Raw genomic sequence first — 21,531 nt, forward strand, 5'->3', positions numbered from 1 at the left:
GTACCGTGGTTAAGATGTGTGATGAATTATACCTCAAGCATTTAAAGCGTCTTTGTCATAAATATAAAGGGAAGGGTAACCAGCTTTCTGAATACAGTGCTATAGAATCCCTCCCGGCCAGAGGCAACATCCTGTTACCTGTAAAGGGTTAAGAAGCTCAGCTAATCTGGCTGGCACCTGACCCAAAGGACCAATAAGGGGACAAGATACTTTCAAATCTTGGTGGGTGGAAGGCTTTCGTTTGTACTCTTTGTTTAAGTGGTTGTTCTCTCTTGGGGCTCAGAGAGGCCAGACAGAAATCCATCTTCTCCAACCCATCCTAATCCCAGTCTCCAATATTGCAACCAGTATAGGTAAGCCAGGTAAGGCGGATTAGTTTATCTTTCATTTTATGTGCATTTTCCCCATGTCAAGAGGGAGGTTTATTCCTGTTTTCTGTAACTTTAAGGTTTTGCCCAGAGGGGGATCCTCTGTGTTTTGAATCTGAATACCCTGTAAAGTATTTTCCATCCTGATTTTACAGAGATGATTTTTCCTTTTTTTTCTTTTTTTTTAATAAAATCGTTCTTTTAAGAACCTGACTGATTTTTCCATTGTTCCAAGATCCAGGGGTTTGGGTCTTTGATGATTTTGTAATCAACTGATTAAGATATTCCCCGGGAAAGGGGGTGTGTAAGGTTTGGGGGGCTATTTTGGGGAGAAGACGTCGCCAAGTGGGCTCTTTCCCTGTTTTTTGTTTAAAATGCTCGGTGGTGGCAGCATACTGTTCAAGGACAAGGCAAAGTTTGTACCTTGGGGAAGTTTTTAACCTAAGCTGGTAAGAATAACCTTAGGGGATCTTTCATGCGGGTCCCCACATCTGTATCCTAGAGTTCAGAGTGGGGAAGGAACCCTGACAGTCTTCTATATACCAGATCTGAGTACTTCTGTGCTTCGCGCCGGCCGGTATTTAAAAATGATTGATTAAACTGACGTTATCTGAGAAGACTGCCACTGCACTATTCTGCCATGTTAGAGGAACAATATCTCAATTTAATCGAATAGATGGCAAGTTACAAAACTACCAGGTTTATATCCTTCTGAATTAAGTTGGAAAAACATACACAAACTTCCAGCTAGTAATTGTATAGAGATAAGGAGGGGGAAAGTCTCAAAGAGGGGAGGGATTGAAGGATGAATATGCTAAAACAGGAATTCAAACAGATGTGGCAATTTGTCTTATAACATAATCAGAACATGCTACTTAAAATATCTCATTTGTATTCTGTGACAATGTAATAGATGTAAATCTTTCAGTGAGTTACTAAATACAGTATACATTTGTGTTGGCAAGTACAAAAAGCACATGATCCATGAAAAGGTCACAGTGATTTTATTTATTTAGTTTTTAGGGAGGAATGATGGGATTTTCTGGAATTGTTCAGAGTAGCCTCACATTTTAGTCCTCTGCCTTTCCCTTTTACATTTTATTGCTTCATAGGTGGTTTTTTGTCCTGTTTTGTTTTAGTTGTTGTTTGTTGTTTTTTAGTTCTCACCGTACACATCATGGTAACTGGCCAGTGAAATACCTGCTATTGAAACTCGCTTGCTGTATAAAATAGTCATATATCACACATATATCATACAATTTCACATTTGTAAAATCCCCAAAGTCCTCTCGTGAATTTCCTGAGAAATAGCAGTTAATAGAAGACCTAAGGCCTGATCCAGTGAGTTGGTGAGTATTTGCAGCTCTGACTGAGGAATGAGAATTATAGGTATGCAGCACTTAACGGGATCAGGTCTTTATCACATCAAGAGAACAGTTGACTTCAATGGGACTACAAGGGCACAGACAGAGTTTGGCCAATCTTTATAAAAAATGGAAAGAACATATTTTCAAATTAGTCTGATAAAGGTTTTTAATTGGTCATCCGATAACCTGAATAGTATGAATTTTACGTTCCATAAATATGATGACTGCTAGGGACAAGAATAACCACTAATAAGAAGAATTAAGGGAAGCACATATTTTAATGTCTATATGTCTTACATGAGGAGTTCTATAGATAACAAAATGAGGAACAAATTTATTTTTGTCTGCTAGTAGGTATTGACTTCCTTTCTACAGAAAGGCTGGTTATGTGGACCAGTTCTTGACTCAGAATTCAGTTTCTGTTTCTTTCACTTGTTTGTCTGCTGATTTCTGAGCTGAAGCATTCTACATCACCTGATTTTCTAGAATGTGGTGCCTCTAGGAATGGTTTTATGTCATGGAGAAGAAAATAGCATTCAGCTGTGGTGAAATATAGGCACAAATCCTGCCTGTATCAGTTCTTAAATGGCCTCTATCACTATAGTATTTAGAAAAATACTGGCATCACCCAGAAATGAGCATGTATTTCCGTATTAGGACATAACTCTGATTTCATCATGCAAACCTGTAACAATTTGATTTTGCTGAAAAGTCTTTGCAATAGCTTTCATATTTTAATAGCAAAAATATGTCCTTTTAAAGTATTCTGCCTAATAATGAGGTTATAGATCAATTAATCTGCAGTCTATACTGGGATTTATTTCACTATCTGCACATTTGTTAATACCTGTAGCTGTCCTATTCTATGTTACTTATTTGATTCACTGCATCCATTATCATTTAAAATCTCACTTAAAAGGATTAATACTCTGATCTCTAATTTTTGATATAGTCCGAGAAGTTCATCTCCAGACTTCAGAACTCTTTAGGAAAGAATCAAAACAATCACACAAAGCTCTTTGACAGACCCAGTGTTTGAATTTTCTGGGAGCTGCTGCCTTTTGCTCTTTCTCAAGTGAGTTGGCTGCCATGCAGGAAGTTATGATCCCTTTAAGATCACAGAGCAAGATAGAAATCAGATGCAGTTAGAATCCCATGTTTCCAGTCTTTTGCTCTAACCATTGGACAATGCAGACTTGCTTGTGGGTATCATATCTTGCTTGGTAGCTACTATGTGAATTTTCTGCTGCAAGTTATATCTTTTTCTTTGAACTTTACTAAATGTTGAAACTATGCACACGTCATTACCTACGTTTCTCTCTGCCTTACTTGCTGGTTCGTAATACTGTATTCCCAAAGCCCCCAAATCCACCTCCCTTGAGCTTGAGGAGCAGAAGACTTCAGAAGTGATTATCTATCCTGCATCAGTAATAGTGTGTCTAGATATACATATCTGTGTGTTTGTGTGTGTCTCTGTGTGTATACACATTACTGTGTTCTGCAGTAGTTGTCTAAAAGAGCACAATTTACAGTAATACTGCATCATATGGGGCTATTTATACTTAATGGTGTAGCCTGACCTATAGATTATGTATTGATTATATTGATTACTTAAGAATTCCCAGTTATCACTTTTGAGCATTGATAGGTTCTTGTCCCAAGATCAGGTCCAGTATTTTTAAAATTACTATATAGTTGGGAACCCTGATGTGCATGGTTGCAAAACTCATAATACAGGAACTCGTCTATATTTACAATAATGTATTAATACATTTAGCAAAGTCACAAACACTCCAACTCAATAAGGTAAATAGAAATAATACAGAATGTACATCTAAACATCCATACTCTCACCATCCCTTGCAGAACATGAAATGTTAGCCATTATCTTCCTCTTCACCATCACCTTCCTCATCATCATTAGCGGCCATCATTCTGGCACCTCCCAAGGGCTACATCTCTCTCTTCTACCGCCCACAGGCTGGGATACAACTTTATAATATGTTACACTGACACCACTATGGCTAATGCATATTCAGTAAGGGTCTCTCCCCTCTTTCTTATTTGTATTTCCTCATCCTGTAATGTTGAGGTTTCGTCCTTCGATAGGTTAATATATTAATTTATTATCATTGTCAAGGTTCCTCCCCCACTCTGAACTCTAGGGTACAGATGTGGGGACCTGCATGAAAAACCTCCTAAGCTTATCTTTACCAGCTTAGGTCAAAACTTCCCCAAGGTACAAAATATTACCCCTTGGACAGGCCGCTACCACCACCAAACTAATACTGGTTACTGGGGAAGAGCTGTTTGGACGCGTCCTTCCCCCCCAAAATACTTCCCAAAACCTTGCACCCCACTTCCTGGACAAGGTTTGGTAAAAAGCCTCACCAATTTGCCTAGGTGACTACAGACCCAGACCCTTGGATCTTAAGAACAATGAACAATCCTCCCAACACTTGCACCCCCCCTTTTCTGGGAAATGTTGGATAAAAAGCCTCACCAATTTGCATAGGTGACCACAGACCCAAACCCTTGGATCTGAGAACAATGAAAAAGCATTCAGTGTTTTACAAGAAGACTTTTAATAAAAAATAGAAGTAAATAGAAATAAAGAAATCCCCCCTGTAAAATCAGGATGGTAGATATCTTACAGGGTAATTAGATTCAAAAACATAGAGAACCCCTCTAGGCAAAACCTTGTTACAAAAAAGATACACAGACAGAAATAGTTATTCTATTCAGCACAATTCTTTTCTCAGCCATTTAAAGAAATCATAATCTAACACATACCTAGCTAGATTACTTACTAAAAGTTCTAAGACTCCATTCCTGTTCTGTCCCCGGCCAAAACGACTACAGACAGACACACAAACCCTTTGTTTCTCTCCCTCCTCCCAGCTTTTGAAAGTATCTTGTCTCCTCATTGGTCATTTTGGTCAGGTGCCAGCGAGGTTACCTTTAGCTTCTTAACCCTTTACAGGTGAGAGGAGCTTTCCCCTGGCCAGGAGGGATTTCAAAGGGGTTTACCCTTCCCTTTATATTTATGACACGCCCCCCAAATCTCAGCTAGGGTGAAACACTGGCTGGGATTTCTTCCTGGAGCTCTAGGAAAACAGAGTTAATAAGACACATGCATCTCTAAATATACTACCAAGTACATAAAGACTAACAATATTTTCCACATCTCAAGGACGATTTTAACCAGTTGATTCTGGGAAACTTTCACGGGAGAGTGCATCAGCCACTTTGTTAGAAGCTCCTGAGATGTGTTGGATGTCGAAATCAAAATCTTGGAGAGCTAAACTCCACCGAAGAAGTTTTCTGTTAGTTTCTTTGACGGTGTGAAGCCACTTTAGTGCAGCATGGTCGGTTTGCAGGTGGAAACGCCGTCCCCAAACATATGGGCGTAGCTTTTCCAGAGCGTAGACAATGGCATAACATTCTTTTTCAGTGACTGACCAGTTGCTTTCCCTCTCAGACAGTTTTTTGCTGAGAAACACTACAGGGTGGAATTCTTGATCAGGTCCTTTCTGCATTAAAACTGCTCCCACACCACGCTCGGATGCATCTGTGGTTACTAGGAACGGTTTGTCAAAGTCTGGGGCCCTTAGTACAGGGTCAGACATGAGTGTCGCTTTAAGCTTGTTAAAGGCCTTCTGACACTTTCCGGTCCACTGAACAGCATTTGGCTGTTTCTTTTTGGTTAGGTCTGTCAGTGGGGCAGCGATTTGGCTGTAGTGCGGTACAAATCGTCTGTAATAACCGGCCAAGCCTAAGAAGGATTGAACCTGTTTCTTTGACTTTGGGACAGGCCACTTTTGGATAGCATCCACTTTGGCCTGTAGGGGGCTGATAGTTCCTTGACCCACCTGGTGTCCAAGGTAAGTCACTCTGTTTAGGCCTATTTGACACTTCTTAGCCTTAACAGTTAGTCCTGCCTCCTTTATGCGCTCAAGGACTTTTTGTAGATGTTCCAGGTGGTCTGCCCAGGAATCCGAAAATATGGCCACATCGTCAAGGTAGGCGACTGCATATTCTCCTAATCCCGCTAGGAGACCATCTACAAGTCTTTGGAAAGTGGCGGGTGCATTTCGCAGCCCGAAAGGGAGTACATTAAATTCATACAGCCCGAGATGTGTGATGAAGGCTGACCTTTCCTTGGCAGATTCATCTAGCGGTACCTGCCAGTACCCCTTGGTTAAGTCCAAGGTAGAGATGAACTGGGCCCTTCCCAGTTTCTCTAATAGTTCATCTGTGCGTGGCATGGGATAGTTGTCTGGGCGAGTTACAGCATTTAGCTTACGGTAGTCCACGCAAAAACGTATTTCCCCATCTGGTTTGGGAACTAGAACCACTGGAGATGCCCATGCACTTTCAGAGGGGCGGATTACACCCATCTGTAACATATCCTGGATCTCCCGTTCTATAGCAGTTTTAGCTTGAGGAGACACCCGGTAAGGGTGGACCCTAATTGGGTGAGCATTACCTGTGTTAATGGAGTGGTATGCCCGTTCAGTCAGTCCTGGGGTGGCTGAGAACGTTGGCGCGTAGCTAGTGCACAGCTCCTGGATCTGCTGTCGCTGCATACGCCCAAGGGTCATGGAGAGGTTCACCTCTTCCACACCACCAGCACATTTCCCTTCGTAGTAGACACCTTCAGGCCACTCAGCGTCGTCTCCTCCCTGGGCTGTAAACTGACAAACCTTTAATTCTCTGGAATAAAAGGGCTTTAGAGAATTAATATGATACACCTTAGGCTTTCGGTTGGAGGTGGGGAATGCTATGAGATAATTAACAGCTCCCAGGCGCTCCTGGACCACGAATGGCCCTTCCCACGATGCTTCCATTTTATGGGCCTGGAGCGCCTTTAAGACCATGACCTGGTCTCCTACTTTGAAGGAACGCTCTCTGGCATGTTTATCATACCAGGCTTTTTGCTCTTTTTGAGCATCCTGTAAGTTTTCTCTAGCAAGGGCTAAAGAGGTTCGGAGGGTGTTTTGTAGGTTGGTTACAAAGTCCAGAATGTTAGTTCCTGGAGAAGGTGTAAATCCCTCCCATTGCTGCTTCACCAACTGCAATGGCCCCTTAACCTCACGGCCATATACAAGTTCAAATGGGGAAAACCCTAAACTGGGATGTGGTACAGCTCTGTAGGCAAAGAGCAACTGCTGCAATACTAGGTCCCAATCATTGGAGTGCTCATTTACGAATTTACGTATCATGGCCCCCAAAGTTCCATTAAACTTCTCCACCATGCCATTTGTTTGATGATGGTAAGGAGTGGCAACCAAGTGATTTACCCCATGAGCTTCCCAAAGGTTTTTCATAGTTCCTGCCAGGAAATTAGTCCCTGCATCTGTGAGGATGTCGGAGGGCCAACCTACCCTGACAAAAATGTCTGCTAGTGCCTGGCACACACTTTTAGCCCTGGTGTTGCTTAGAGCTACTGCTTCCGGCCATCGGGTGGCAAAATCCATGAAAGTCAGTATGTACTGCTTTCCTCTGGGTGTCTTTTTCGGAAAAGGACCCAGAATATCCACAGCTACTCGCTGAAATGGAACTTTAATGATGGGGAGTGGCTGGAGAGGAGCTTTGACCTGGTCTTGGGGTTTTCCCACTCTTTGGCACACCTCACAAGACTGGACATAGGTAGAAACATCCTTGCCCATTCCCTCCCAGTGGAATGACCCCCCCAAACGGTCTTTGGTCCTGTTCACCCCAGCATGGCCACTAGGGTGATCATGGGCTAAGCTCAAGAGCTTGGCCTGGTATTTAGTTGGAACTACCAACTGTCTCTGAGGATGCCAGCCTTCCTGGTGTCCCCCAGAAAGAGTTTCCTTGTATAAAAGTCCTCTTTCTACAACAAACCTGGATCGATTAGAAGAGCTGAGAGGCGGTGGGTTGCTCCGTGCCGCCGTCCAAGCTCTCTGGAGGCTTTCATCTGCTTCCTGTTCGGTCTGGAACTGTTCCCTTGATGCTGGAGACATCAGTTCCTCATGGGATTGTGGACCTAGGCTTGGTCCCTCTGGAAGCGATATAGGGGATGGAGCTGTTTCTGTTGACGGTGAACCGCTCTCCGCTGGTGCACTATGTTGGGATTCAGGCTCCGGCTGAGCCTCTTGTGTAGGGTTATCGGCTGCTGCCAGTTCAGGTTCGGTGGGGCCCTCTGGTGTTGAGGTTGCAAGTACTGGATTCAGTGCTGACACGGGGTCTGGTGTTGGTTGTTTGGCTGGTTCCGGTTCTGGGACTGGTTCCGTCTGGGTCTCTGGGACTGGATCCACTACTGCTGTTGCAGACATTGGCCTGGGGTCCAGGTCCATCACCTCTGACTGGGTCCTGATAGAAGTTTCCGGAACAGAGCTAGGCCTCACGGCTTGTTTAGCCTGGTTGCGGGTGACCATTCCCACCCTCTTGGCCTGCTTCACATGATTGGCCAAGTCTTCCCCCAACAGCATGGGGATGGGATAATCATCATAGACTGCAAAAGTCCACATTCCTGACCAGCCCTTGTACTGGACAGGCAACTTGGCTGTAGGCAAATTGAAAGAGTTGGACTTGAAGGGTTGAATCGTCACTTGGATCTCTGGGTTGATTAAATTGGGGTCCACTAAGGAAGCATGGATAGCTGACACTTGTGCTCCGGTGTCCCTCCACGCGGTGACCTTCTTCCCACCCACACTCACAGTTTCCCTCCGCTCCAAGGGTATCTGGGAGGTATCTGGGCCTGTGGACCTCTGGTGTGATTCCGGTGCAATGAACTGTAATCTGTTGGGGTTCTTGGGGCAGTTGGCCTTTACATGCCCCAGCTCGTTACACTTAAAACATCGTCCAGCTGACGGGTCACTGGGGCGAGGAGGGTTGCTGGAGAACGGGGTGGTGGGACGATAAGGGGTCTGGAGGGTTCTTTGGGAGGTAGGTGGGGCTTTGGGCGGCCCCCGGTAATAGGGTGTGGTCTGGGGTGGTCCCTTCTGGTCTCCGCTCCAACTGCGACCAGTTTTCTTCTTCTCTGCCACCTCCACCCATCTGGCTCCAATCTCTCCTGCCTCAATTACAGTTTTGGGTTTCCCATCTAGGATGTATCTTTCTATTTCCTCAGGAACACCCTCTAAGAATTGTTCCATTTGCATTAGGAAGGGCAAATTTACTGGAGATTCAACACTTGCTCCTGATATCCAGGCATCCCAATGTTTTACAATGTGGTAGGCATGTCGGGTAAATGACATGTCTGGTTTCCACCTTAGGGCTCTGAACCTCCGACGAGACTGCTCGGGTGTTATCCCCATTCTGACTCTCGCCTTGGATTTAAACGGTTCATACTTGTTCATGTGTTCTTTAGGCATTTCAGCTGCCACCTCAGCTAAGGGTCCACTGAGCTGCGGCCTCAGCTCTACCATGTATTGGTCAGTAGAGATGTTGTACCCAAGGCAGGCCCTTTCGAAGTTTTCTAAGAAGGCCTCAGTATCATCACCTGCCTTGTAGGTGGGGAACTTTCTGGGATGGGAAGTGGTACCTGGAGAAGGATTGCTAGGGTTTGTTGGTATATTCTGCTGGGCCTTTATCCTCTCCATCTCCTCCACATGCTTCCTCTCTTTTTCCTTCTCCTCCTCCTTCAGCCGCATGAGTTCTATCTGTCTTTCATGTTCCCTTTGTTTTTCCTCAGCCTGAAATTTGGCTAATTCCAGCTGTAGTCGAGCTGAGGATTTGGCCATTCTAACCTCTCTGTTTTTAACTAACTTTACACCCGAGGTTTAGAAATAAACAAACAAAACTTGGCTGTAAAATTTTGCTGTGCTGGAATAGAATACCTATTCTCTGATAGTGATTGTCAGCCTACAGAAAAAGACAATTCCCTTGTCTCTGCTCTGGGCCCAAATTAAAGCAAAAAACCTCCAACTACTTGGAAAACTGCTTACCCAGCCCAAAGAAAAAAAAAATTTCTTTTCAAACCTGTGCTCCTTGTAAAACAAAAAAAAATCAAAATCCTAAAAAAAAACCCTGCCACTTTTGTCTCCAGGCAAATGGGTAGAGCACACACCCCCTATTTACTTTTAGGAAGAAAAGAAAAAAAAAAAAACCTCTGGGTTGGAAGACTGTGAATTTCCCTGCAGGAGTTAAGTACCCTGCCTCCAGGCAAGAAAACCTGCAATTCACAAGATAATCCCCTTTTGTCTCTGCTTGGCCACAAAGCAGAGAGAAACCAAGCTGCTTTCAGTTTCAAAGCTGCCTTCTGGACTTCCTAAAAATTCCTTTTTAAAATCTGTATTTCTAGTTCAAAAAATCTCAACTGGATCTCAAAATGATTTCAGGTTAATCCCACCACTGTGCCACCATGTCAAGGTTCCTCCCCCACTCTGAACTCTAGGGTACAGATGTGGGGACCTGCATGAAAAACCTCCTAAGCTTATCTTTACCAGCTTAGGTCAAAACTTCCCCAAGGTACAAAATATTACCCCTTGGACAGGCCGCTACCACCACCAAACTAATACTGGTTACTGGGGAAGAGCTGTTTGGATGCGTCCTTCCCCCCCAAAATACTTCCCAAAACCTTGCACCCCACTTCCTGGACAAGGTTTGGTAAAAAGCCTCACCAATTTGCCTAGGTGACTACAGACCCAGACCCTTGGATCTTAAGAACAATGAACAATCCTCCCAACACTTGCACCCCCCCTTTTCTGGGAAATGTTGGATAAAAAGCCTCACCAATTTGCATAGGTGACCACAGACCCAAACCCTTGGATCTGAGAACAATGAAAAAGCATTCAGTGTTTTACAAGAAGACTTTTAATAAAAAATAGAAGTAAATAGAAATAAAGAAATCCCCCCTGTAAAATCAGGATGGTAGATATCTTACAGGGTAATTAGATTCAAAAACATAGAGAACCCCTCTAGGCAAAACCTTGTTACAAAAAAGATACACAGACAGAAATAGTTATTCTATTCAGCACAATTCTTTTCTCAGCCATTTAAAGAAATCATAATCTAACACATACCTAGCTAGATTACTTACTAAAAGTTCTAAGACTCCATTCCTGTTCTGTCCCCGGCCAAAACGACTACAGACAGACCCACAAACCCTTTGTTTCTCTCCCTCCTCCCAGCTTTTGAAAGTATCTTGTCTCCTCATTGGTCATTTTGGTCAGGTGCCAGCGAGGTTACCTTTAGCTTCTTAACCCTTTACAGGTGAGAGGAGCTTTCCCCTGGCCAGGAGGGATTTCAAAGGGGTTTACCCTTCCCTTTATATTTATGACAATCATATACATCAATTAGTTGCAATGTCACTCTTGCAGTTGGATGTTCTTTCCAAAAGTTTCCAAAAGCTGGTTTTAGTCCTATGGGCTACAATGGTTATACAACAGAACACAGGACTAAGAGCTAATGCTTCCCCTAGCTGTCAGTCCTGACTTAGAAAGACCTGGGAATTGAGTGGAGACAGTCCAGGTAACTCATGAGCCCTGTTTGTTCTCCATGTAACATCCTAGTCTCATGCTTGTCCTATTTCATCATTCTCTATGCATTCCTTCCATCTGTTCTCTGACTAAACCAATGAATTCTCTTTCACCTCTTCAGTTCTCCTTCTTTTTCATTTTCATTTTATTTTAAAAGCCAACATTCTCTTTTCTTTCCTTCTTTGTTGGACTTGGGTTGTGATTGGTCCAAGAACTTTCCATTGTGAACTCCTGCATTAGCTTGTTTTTTCTGAGATTTGATTTGACTCTGCTGGAGTCCCTTCACAGTCGTGTTTTATAATATGAGTGTCCCACCTGGTCCAGCTAATATTTAAACTTAATCAGTCTGCTGAGCATGGTGGCAGCAGCAAAGGGTATTACAAAGGCTGGAAAACCAATTGAAGTACAGTTATCCTCTGAAAAGTGACTTAAAATAAAGCATCATGGGGTTCCACACTTATTTTCTCTTAATGATTTTGTCAGTTCTGTTCACTTTACAAATCACATAATGACTTTTCCCTCCTACTGGCTGACTCCAGTCACTGAACAGTTTAGTGCTACTGTATCTCATAGATAAAGGAGTTAAATTACTCACATATTAGAAGCCTATGTTCTTGCTGCTGAAGTTCCTGGGTTTGATCCCCACTGGTGACTCCAGGGTACCTATATGTATGTGTGTGTGTGTCCATGGCATGTGATGAAATTAGCTGGGTGGACTTGGGAAGGTCTTTATTTCTCTTACTAATTTCAAATGTAATTCAGCAATCACTTGCTAGATACCTTGGCTAAGATTCTTACCCTGATACAGGCCCGTTTACCTGCAGCTGTAGAAAAGCCAGGCTTATATCTTTAATGAGAAAGGGGAAGAGAGAAAATGATAGGAAGCATAGTCTTGTGGTTATGGCACTGCACTTGGAGTCAGGAGATTTGAGTTCAGTTCCTCACTCAACACAGTCTCCTTTCGTGACCTTGGGCAAGTCACTTAATCTCCTAGTGTAAGCCTTAGCTGTTTAGATTCTAAGCTCTTTGGCACAGGAACAGTTTCTTACTACATACGTAAAGCATGTAGCACAATGGGACCTGACCTGCCAGGGCCCTATGTGCTACTGTAATACAGAAAATAATAACAGCAGAACTAGAATTTAAACATTTAAATCTGAGTAAAGGGTGTCTGTTCAAACAATGTGGGGGTCACTCATAAGCTCAGCAAACTGGACTGACGATTGACCATCAATCCATGCCTTTTTTGCCTCCCAATGTCCTCCCTAGTATTACTGGTCTTTCCTTCAGAATTCAGTGGACAATTATGTTACTGATATGCATTGCCCAATAAAACCCGTCAGGCTCTTCTCAAGCTGACTTGGCTCTGCAACAATAATGATGATGCCTAGCTCTTTTATAGCAGTTTTCATCAATACATGTCACAATGCTTTGCAAAGGAGGTAAGTGTCATTTATAATGCAAGGAACTATTGACTCAGTAAAGTCAACAGGTAGGGTGCGTGAGATGATGTCAGTTTTACATAGCTACCTTTTTGGCCATCACTTCCATTAGATGAATGGGAAGGAGACAGTGTATTGTGTACACTTTAGCAGGAATAGAATACAGGGCATTTTAAGGTGCGGGACTCTTTCACTGGAAATAAATTAGGAACTCCAGTAGGTGTTAGCAGTAGTGGGCCTTCATGCTCTCGGTGGACTAGCCATTAGGCCACAACATGTTGCACAGTTACCCCAAGGATATAATCCAGATAGTATTTACACCAGTATTAAAATGGTAATCCCTACAGGACCTATATTATGTAAGACCCCACATACAAGAAAGATAAAGCAAGCTGCAGGGAATGGGCTAAATATTACAATTTTTTTAACTATCTAAATGATTGGGAAAGATAAGCACCAGCAATGTACTCCTTTTCTGTATACCTTTCAAAGCAGAGAGTTAGCCCAAAGTAAATTTGGCAGATAAAACAAGTTTTAGTATTTTTGTACATTTACCATTCCTGGAAAGACTATAGGCTGCTGAAATGAGATATTTTTCAGAGAGGCCCTAAAAAGGTGTAGCATTGGCCCTAATGAATATTCTTATGGAAGCTCAAAAATATTTAATAGAATACTATGGTATGTAGTACTGCATACAGATGTATTATAACATTAATAATTATTCTCATTCCAATTCAAGTAACATTTAAACATGCTTAGTCCTGAATCTTTATGCATTATTTTACAGATCACTAAAACAGATGCAAGCAAATGTAGTGTAAACTGCAGATTTATGTCTTCAACTTTTGGGCTATGTTGTAATTTGCTTTGTTTTCACCACCAGCTTATCTGTTTTAGTTTATATCACTTTTTCACTAGCTGTTTGTCACATATTCTTACTCTCCAGCTGCACTTACGATAAAGCAATAACGATCATGAGGAGAAGTAAATAAGTTTCTTGGTCTTTCTGATGCTCAGGATCATTTTCTCTTTCCGTATGTACTTCCAGTCTTCAAGAAACGTATTCTTAATCTTAAAGAAATGTTCAGCAATGGCTGTACACAAAGAGCAAATCTTTCTTTCCATTTCCTACTCAAAGATAATAAGCTGATTCACACTGCTTGAAGCAGCAAAGTATGAAACTGTGCTAGGTTGGATTTTACAGCTTAATCTGTTGTATGTTCTCCTTTTAAAAAGATTCATGGCCATTTAAATATACTTGTGTACACAGAGTAAGTGTTTTTTATGTAGTTATATTTCTTTTTCTGATTAGAGCTCTGGTTTTTCTGAATCCGAAATCAAAAATGAGGCTTTTAAAAAAAATTAGAAACAGCATACTAAATGGAGAGAGACTGTATCAAAATGAAGCAAACTGTCAGGAATCTATTAATATAAGTAGTTTTTAGCAAAAACATGATATCAAGGAGTACTTTCAACTATATTTGGCATTTCTGGAGCAAGAAAAATGTGGATGCTTCATTAAAGACCAGCATAGTGAAAAGGGAAAAAGAACGTTGAGCCTCTAACAGGAATGTCCTTGAACTGAATATAGGAGATTGGAAAGGTGTATTCATATCATTGTGGTATTGTGTAACATATTCAACAACAACAACATCACTATTTCCCTGTTTAACAATCAGAAAGCTGTAAATGATCTATGGGAATGCTGAAATGCCATGCACAAAATTATTTTTGATCAAAGTGAAGACCATAAAATATTAATCTTTTTTTAATACACATGAAATCAAACAGTGAAAACCATATTTAGATCCTTTTGTGTCCCCCTCACCACGTAATAATGATTTTAAAAATATATCCTGGCCATTTTGGCTATAGTTCTAAGAATGATTTTAGATTATCAGATATAAAATGGCCAATTTTAAAATTGTACTTAATCAAATAACTTATGCAACAAAGCATACCTGTGTATCTTCCTTCCCCGACTACGCAGAATAAAACCCTAATTCTACACTAATCTTTATGAAGAAACAGTAACATTTAGTAATATTCTGTATCAAGAGCCCACTACTGCATACTCAGTCTTTCATTTTTCTTGCTTTCCCAAAACTTCAATGGGAGCTAGTGAACATGGAATTGCAGGGTCAGCCTCCAAAATGACACTCAATAGAAAATGACAGGTTTCAGAGTAGCAGCCGTGTTAGTCTGTATCCACAAAGAGAAAGGGAGAACTTGTGGCACCTTAGAGACGAACAAAATTATTTGGGTATAAGCTTTCGTGAGCTACAGCTCATTTCATCGGATGCATTCAGTGGAAAATACAGTGGGGAGATTTATATACACAGAGAACATGAAACAATGGGTGTTACCATACACACTGTAATCAGAGTGATCACTTAAGGTGAGCTACTACCAGCAGGGAGGTAGGGGGGGAACCTTTTGTAGTGATAATCAAGCTGGGCCATTTCTAGCAGTTGACAAGAACGTCTGAGGGACAGCGGGGAGGAGAAATAAACAGGGGGAAATAGTTTTACTTTGTGTAATGACCCATCCACTCCCAGTCTTTATTCAAGCCTAAGTTAATTAGTTTGCAAATTAATTCCAATTCAGCAGTCTCTCCTTGGAGTCTGTTTTTGAAGTTTTTTGTTGAAGAATTGCCACTTTTAGGTGTGTAAATGAGTGACCAAAGAGATTGAAGTGCTCTCCAACTGGTTTTTGAATGTTATAATTCTTGACGTCTTATTTGTGTCCATTTATTCTTTTACGTAGAGACTGTCCCGTTTGGCCAGTGTACATGGCAGAGGGGCATTGCTGGCACATGATGGCATATATCGCATTGGTAGATGTGCAGGTGAATGAGCCTCTGATAGTGTGGCTGGTGTGATTAGGCCCTTTGATGGTATCCCCTTGTCATAAATATAAAGGGAAGGGTAAACCCCTTTGAAATCCCTCCTGGCCAGGGGAAAGCTCCTCTCACCTGTAAAGGGTTAAGAAGCTAAAGGTAACCTCGCTGGCACCTGACCAAAATGACCAATGAGGAGACAAGATACTTTCAAAAGCTGGGAGGAGGGAGAGAAACAAAGGGTCTGTGTGTCTGTCTATATTCTGTCTTTGCCGGGGATAGACCAGGAATGGAGTCTTAGAACTTTTAGTAAGTAATCTAGCTAGGTACGTGTTAGATTATGATTTCTTTAAATGGCTGAGAAAAGAACTGTGCTGAATAGAATAACTATTTCTGTCTGTGTATCTTTTTTGTAACTTAAGGTTTTGCCTAGAGGGGTTCTCTATGTTTTTGAATCTAATTACCCTGTAAGGTATCTACCCTCCTGCTTTTACAGGGGGGATTTCTTTATTTCTATTTACTTCTATTTTTATTAAAGGTGGTCTTGTAAGAAAACTGAATGCTTTTTCATTGTTCTCAGATCCAAGGGTTTGGGTCTGTGGTCACCTATGCAAATTGGTGAGGCTTTTTATCCAACATTTCCCAGGAAAGCGGGGGTGCAAGTGTTGGGAGGATTGTTCATTGTTCTTAAGATCCAAGGGTCTTGGTCTGTAGTCACCTAGGCAAATTGGTGAGGCTTTTTACCAAACCTTGCCCAGGAAGTGGGGTGCAAGGTTTTGGGAAGTATTTTGTGGGGAAGGACGCGTCCAAACAGCTCTTCCCCAGTAACCAGTATTAGTTTGGTGGTGGTAGCGGCCAATCCAAGGACAAAGGGTGGAATATTTTGTACCTTGGGGAAGTTTTGACCTAAGCTGGTAAAGATAAGCTTAGGAGGTTTTTCATGCAGGTCCCCACATCTGTACCCTAGAGTTCAGAGTGGGGGAGGAACCTTGACACCCCTAAATAGAAAATGTTCCACCAATGCAGGCTGGTGGCATTGTAAATTTAAAAGAAAAATTCCTAACAGATGTATTTGGTATTTAAGCAGCAGCTTTTTAAGCCTAGTGAGCCTCTCTCTTAAAGGCTGATCTCCTTTTTGAAGGCATGGGGGAAAGAATGTTCTGCCTGAGGAGAAGGTCTGTTGTGGTAGCTGTTCTCTAGGTTGCCATGTGGCCAGGAGTGACTGTAACACACACATTCTTGCAGTGGATACTAGGTGTATGGTAAAGATAACCCCTCCTGGCATATAGCATGCTGTTGATTCTGCTTTTCTTCTGATCCTTTGAGAAGGACGGAGTTTGTGAAATAATGGGGGGTGTTCCATCCTCCTGATTGCAGATGTTGTAAGGTACATTGATGTTGGCCAAAGTGTGGGTGTCAGGGGGGTAAAAAAGGCTGAGAAGGCAGCCACGAATGAGGGCTTGGCTAAAGCACATAACTGAATGCTTACAAGCCCCTCTCTCCAGCTCTGCTGTGGAGCGGGGGGTGGGGGGTGGGAAGAAGAGCATTAATTTTTTTAATTGTGTTCCTTGTCTGGTGCTGCTTTTCTCTTTCTCCTTTCCTGTGCCATGCCACACAGAAACCCTTGAGCATTTTAAAGGAGCCAAAATTGAAACTATAGTGGGGGGAAGGGGTGGCAGGGAAATAGCAGCGTCCAGTCCGCATGGTGTGGTGAATTGGCCCAAAAGCTACTACCACCCATCTGCAGAATGAGGCACTTGCTGCTGCAAGCCTTTGGTTAGTTGCCAGTGTTGTTTTCAGGAATGGCATCCATAGGACTGAATACATCTCCCAAACACCAGCTGTAAATGCAGTTACTAAATGCCCACTTCATAAAAGCACTTCTAAATGCAAGTGGCCCAGTTTTCTTTTGTATATAAAGCCATGGGGTGGGGAGTGTGTATAAATCATTTTCAGTTTGGTTATGATTGATGGACTGTCCTCCGTACCAGGGGGGAAACAGAAAAGAAGGAAGTCAAAGCCTCTGATTTTTGTTTCAGTGACAGCCAGGCACATACATCTGTGCACAGAATTTGGCACTCCGTAAGGCTGAATTTGCCAAACCAACCCAAGCAATTGGTGTAACAGGGCTCTCCTGAAATGCATGGAAAAAAGACAGTAAAGCTATGTTGATCTGAACAGAACTGAGATGTAAGGAACGTATTTAGATAACAACCAGGGTTATCTTGAAGGTTAATGTAGATTATCAAAGTAAGTTATCCATCCAGGGTTAAATTGGTGTCTTTGCAATGCAAATGATTCTTGTAAGGGAGACTTGACTGATGTTATTATTTATTTGCATTTTGTTAATAGCCAAAGGCCCCATTGTACTAATACACAGGAAGACATGGTCCCAACTTCAGAGTTCTTATAATATAATTCCAGACATTGCTCAGTTCACTCATGTGCTAACAGTAAGGAAGCTGAGAGAGGTAGAAGAAGGGTTACGGGCATAATAATGTAAAAAGATATGACTGTAATATTAGTTACTGTCAACATCATACTATGTGGTTTGGGCACGGAGTAAAGTACTTAACACACACACACACACATCTGGGAAACGTATTGACTGGTGGTGGTTGTGGGAAGGGGAGAAAAGAGCTACTGTCTTGGCTTTGTAATGCCCTTTTGTTTGGTGTTGTATTAACAACAATATGGGTACTTAGAGCCCTGGCTAGTCACTGTCAATACTGACAATCCAGAATGTTTAAATATCATGAGCCAGGCCCCAAAAATCATGAAATTGGTTTAAAAATCTTGAAATAAAACAATACATTTTTTATTTCCTTTACTTACCTTCTGGTATCTGTATTGCATTGGGATGGCATTTTCGAGCTTTTCTCGACCATAAAAATGGCTAGAAACTTGAGCATTTTTTAAAATGAAAACTGAAATCCGAGCATTTTCACATCACTCCCGGAGCCCAAATATTGCAAGGCTTACAATAAAATCATGAGAGTTGGCACCACTGCATTTGTGCTGCCGTTAAATAGCCCGTTGCAAGGTTCAGGGCTTGCTGATGGGAGTTCCATGCAGACACTGGGGAGGGGCAATCTCGTCAGCTTCCCCCCACTCACATCTTTTTTAACATGCAACGGGTGGAAAGATGGGGAGAAAGTATATAGAGGAGAGAAACTTAAAAAACCCAAATAATATTTGACCAATCTCGAAATGTTTTGTATAGATGGTGGTTAGCGCTGGATGGAAAATTATTTTTTTCTGCTGAAAATGTTGACAAAAATTTTAAAAAGTCTTATTCAAAATTTTCTATGAAAAATGTGGACTTCTTGACAAAAAATAAAAAGCTGACAAATGAAAACAAGAAGAACGTTTTATTTTGGAGAATGTTGTTGTGGTGCCTCATGGGAGTTGTAGTTTGGGGTCTGATTCCCCATTTTCCTCTGTGGGCTGAGCTTCCATGTTGCACTGTTGTCTCCCCTCTTGCTGAGGAGCCATGGTGCGTCGTCATAAGAGTTGTGGTTTGGCTAGGAAGCCCACTCATGAAGGAGAACGGGGGCAAGTATTGCCCAAACTTCAGCTCCCAAGAGGCACCACAGTGACACGTCAAGAACATTCTATTTAGGCATTTCTGCCAATGCCGGGGGCATTTCTGAAGAGAGGCTTTTGGGCCAAAAGTTACTGCGTTTCAGATGAAAAACAAACACTTTTCAGTTTGGGTGAGGGGTGTTAGCTTTTTGATGAAAAGTTCATGTTCAGAAGAAGGGACTGTTTTTGTGAAACGTGTCATTTAGTCCCAAAAAATCTGATGGAAAATTTTCCACCTGCCATAATGTTCATACCTGAATAGTTCTTCAAAAAACACCTATTTTACCTCACTGCGCTAACCCCACCACCACCACCACCTCCCTGTGCACTGATCAGATGCTGGACCATTACCCATTTCTAAAACCAAAGTCCAGTCAATTTTTTTTAAAAGTTTTGACAAGTTTGGAGGGAATGTTTTTTTGCTTCCAGTTTCTGGCTGTAAAGGAGCCTGCTCACCTAAGATTTACAGCCCAGTTTCTTAATCTCAAAAGATTAATACAGTTGGAGTAAGCATCTGACCTGTTGGATGCTTGTCTAAACTGAACCAGATCATTTCAAGCTTTGCCTGTCAGTGATCGGGTATATATCTCTGCGTGTCTCACCTACGCTTTAACACTTCTGCAGATACCTGTTTTAAAGGGCAAAGAAAATAGATACCTAAACTCTTTTATAAAGTAACAAAATCCAAAACAAAGTTTAAAGCATGAACCTTAGCTTTAAGGGGAAGGGAGTTCAAAAGGAAATACTTGAAACAGCCGCTTCGACTTTAATGAGGTAGGAAAGGCAGCATTAGAAGACGCAGGATTCACTTTACTCAAATTGAAGTCAGCGGGAGCTTTGCCTTGTGAGCATTTTCTTGTGGATGGGGTGCTGGATTAGAAGTCAGAAGTCCTAGGTTCTGTCACTGGCTCTGCCACTGATCTGTTTTATGATCTTGGACAAGTCACTTTCTTCAACAATTTCTCTCCCTCTTTGGTGTTGGCAAATAATTATTTCCTGTTTTTGTTCTTGTCTTGATTTAATTGTCAGGTAGCCCCAGGTTTTGTGTACCCATCAAGGCCCCCTAGTAATGTGCACCATGGCTATCTAAACTTACCTTTACGGTCACAGTGCCTAGAGCTGGTCAGGAAATTTTTGTTGGAATGATTTTTCTGAGAGAAAATGCCCTTTTTGCAAAATCTGAATTTTCCATATCAAAATATTGCCATTTTCAGGAAAATCAAAATGATGGATTCCTCAGCTGCCCAAACGGAGAAAGGTCTTGTCAACTTCACTTCCTGCTTACAGTCAGAAAGTGAGGTGGACAGAAGTCTTCAGGAGGGCTGCCAAGACTTAGTCCCCTGACTCTTTGCCTCCCTCGTTCTCAGGGGTGAGAGAGAGAGAGACGGTGCTCCTCCTCCCTCTTTCCCCATCTCCAGCTCTGGGGCGGAAGAGGCTGAGCACCCCAGCTTTCTGCTTCTCCAGCAGCCAAAGTGAAATTGAAAGGAGTAGACAGGCGGGTAGCTGGGAAATCAGAAAATTCCATTTTCGGGGCTCGGAAGATGGATTCTTTTATTGAAATCCCTTCCTGCAATACATTTCGCAGTCTTGACTTTTTTTTAGCCTGGTTTGGGACAACTTTTTTTAAAAAATCTGAGATTTTTCACGGCAAGGGATTTCCATTTTCTGGCCTGTTCTCATGGTGACCCTGTGATAGAACATTGCATTGCTTTGTCCTTTAAAGGACTGCTACAGTTCCATTTGCATCAGCTGTTTCCCCTGTACTATACACTTTCAGATCCAGAAACAGAAAAACCTATTGCAGATTTTCATTCTGTGTCTGTAGAAATAAATTTTATTTATTTATTTATTTATAGTTTTTCTAAATAATACCCATTTTCCTTTTCAAATCACAGCCAGACGGTGACAAAGGAATTGCACAGGTGTCTCTCACTGAGACAGTGTAATTGTTAAGCTTGCTGGCATCCTGCTTGCTTAGTTTCTGTCAAGACTGACAGCAGGATGAAGTGTTACTTGAGTGAGAGTTTTTCATACCCAGCAAATGGCTGGAGGTGTCTGTGCAGAATTTGAGGTCTGGTGAACTGAGATCTTTGCTATCCCCTGGGCTGTTTGTCTTTGGCCTTCTGTAACTGTCCTCATCCAATTTATAATGGTTTGTGAGAGAGATACTACTTGAGCAAATCTTTTGTAGTTTGTAAACAAGCTGGCTGTGTAAATAGCCAAGACTGTAGCAGCCTCATCGTTCTCTGTCTGTGGCCCAGCCACACTAGAGTGGGACAGAGCACAACACTGAGTGGATGTGGGTTACCCCTGCTACATACTTGATGGACCAGTTGGTAACACGCTGCCTGACAGAGTGTGAGTACATGTATTGGGACTTGCTAATCTGTGACTTGTTCCTGTGCTATAGTATAAGGAGAGGAGAAGGCACAAGGATCTTTCCCCACCACGCATCTTGTACTGCACAGTCACAACCCTTGT

The 21,531-nt window shown here is 42.2% G+C and overlaps 1 long non-coding RNA gene across 1 annotated transcript in view; it reads left to right on the forward strand.

Annotated features, from left to right (window-relative positions):
* The first annotated feature begins 287 nt into the window (after positions 1-287).
* LOC311527741 overlaps positions 288-21,531 on the forward strand; it is a 94,383-nt gene continuing 73,139 nt past the window's right edge. The window contains exon 1 of the long non-coding RNA XR_014713432.1: positions 288-362. This is a non-coding gene — a long non-coding RNA (uncharacterized lncRNA). The remainder of the gene's footprint in view (positions 363-21,531) is intronic.

This window comes from Lepidochelys olivacea (assembly GCF_965140295.1).
Source record: "Lepidochelys olivacea isolate rLepOli2 genome assembly, chromosome: 10".
Lineage (NCBI taxonomy): Eukaryota > Metazoa > Chordata > Testudines > Cheloniidae > Lepidochelys > Lepidochelys olivacea.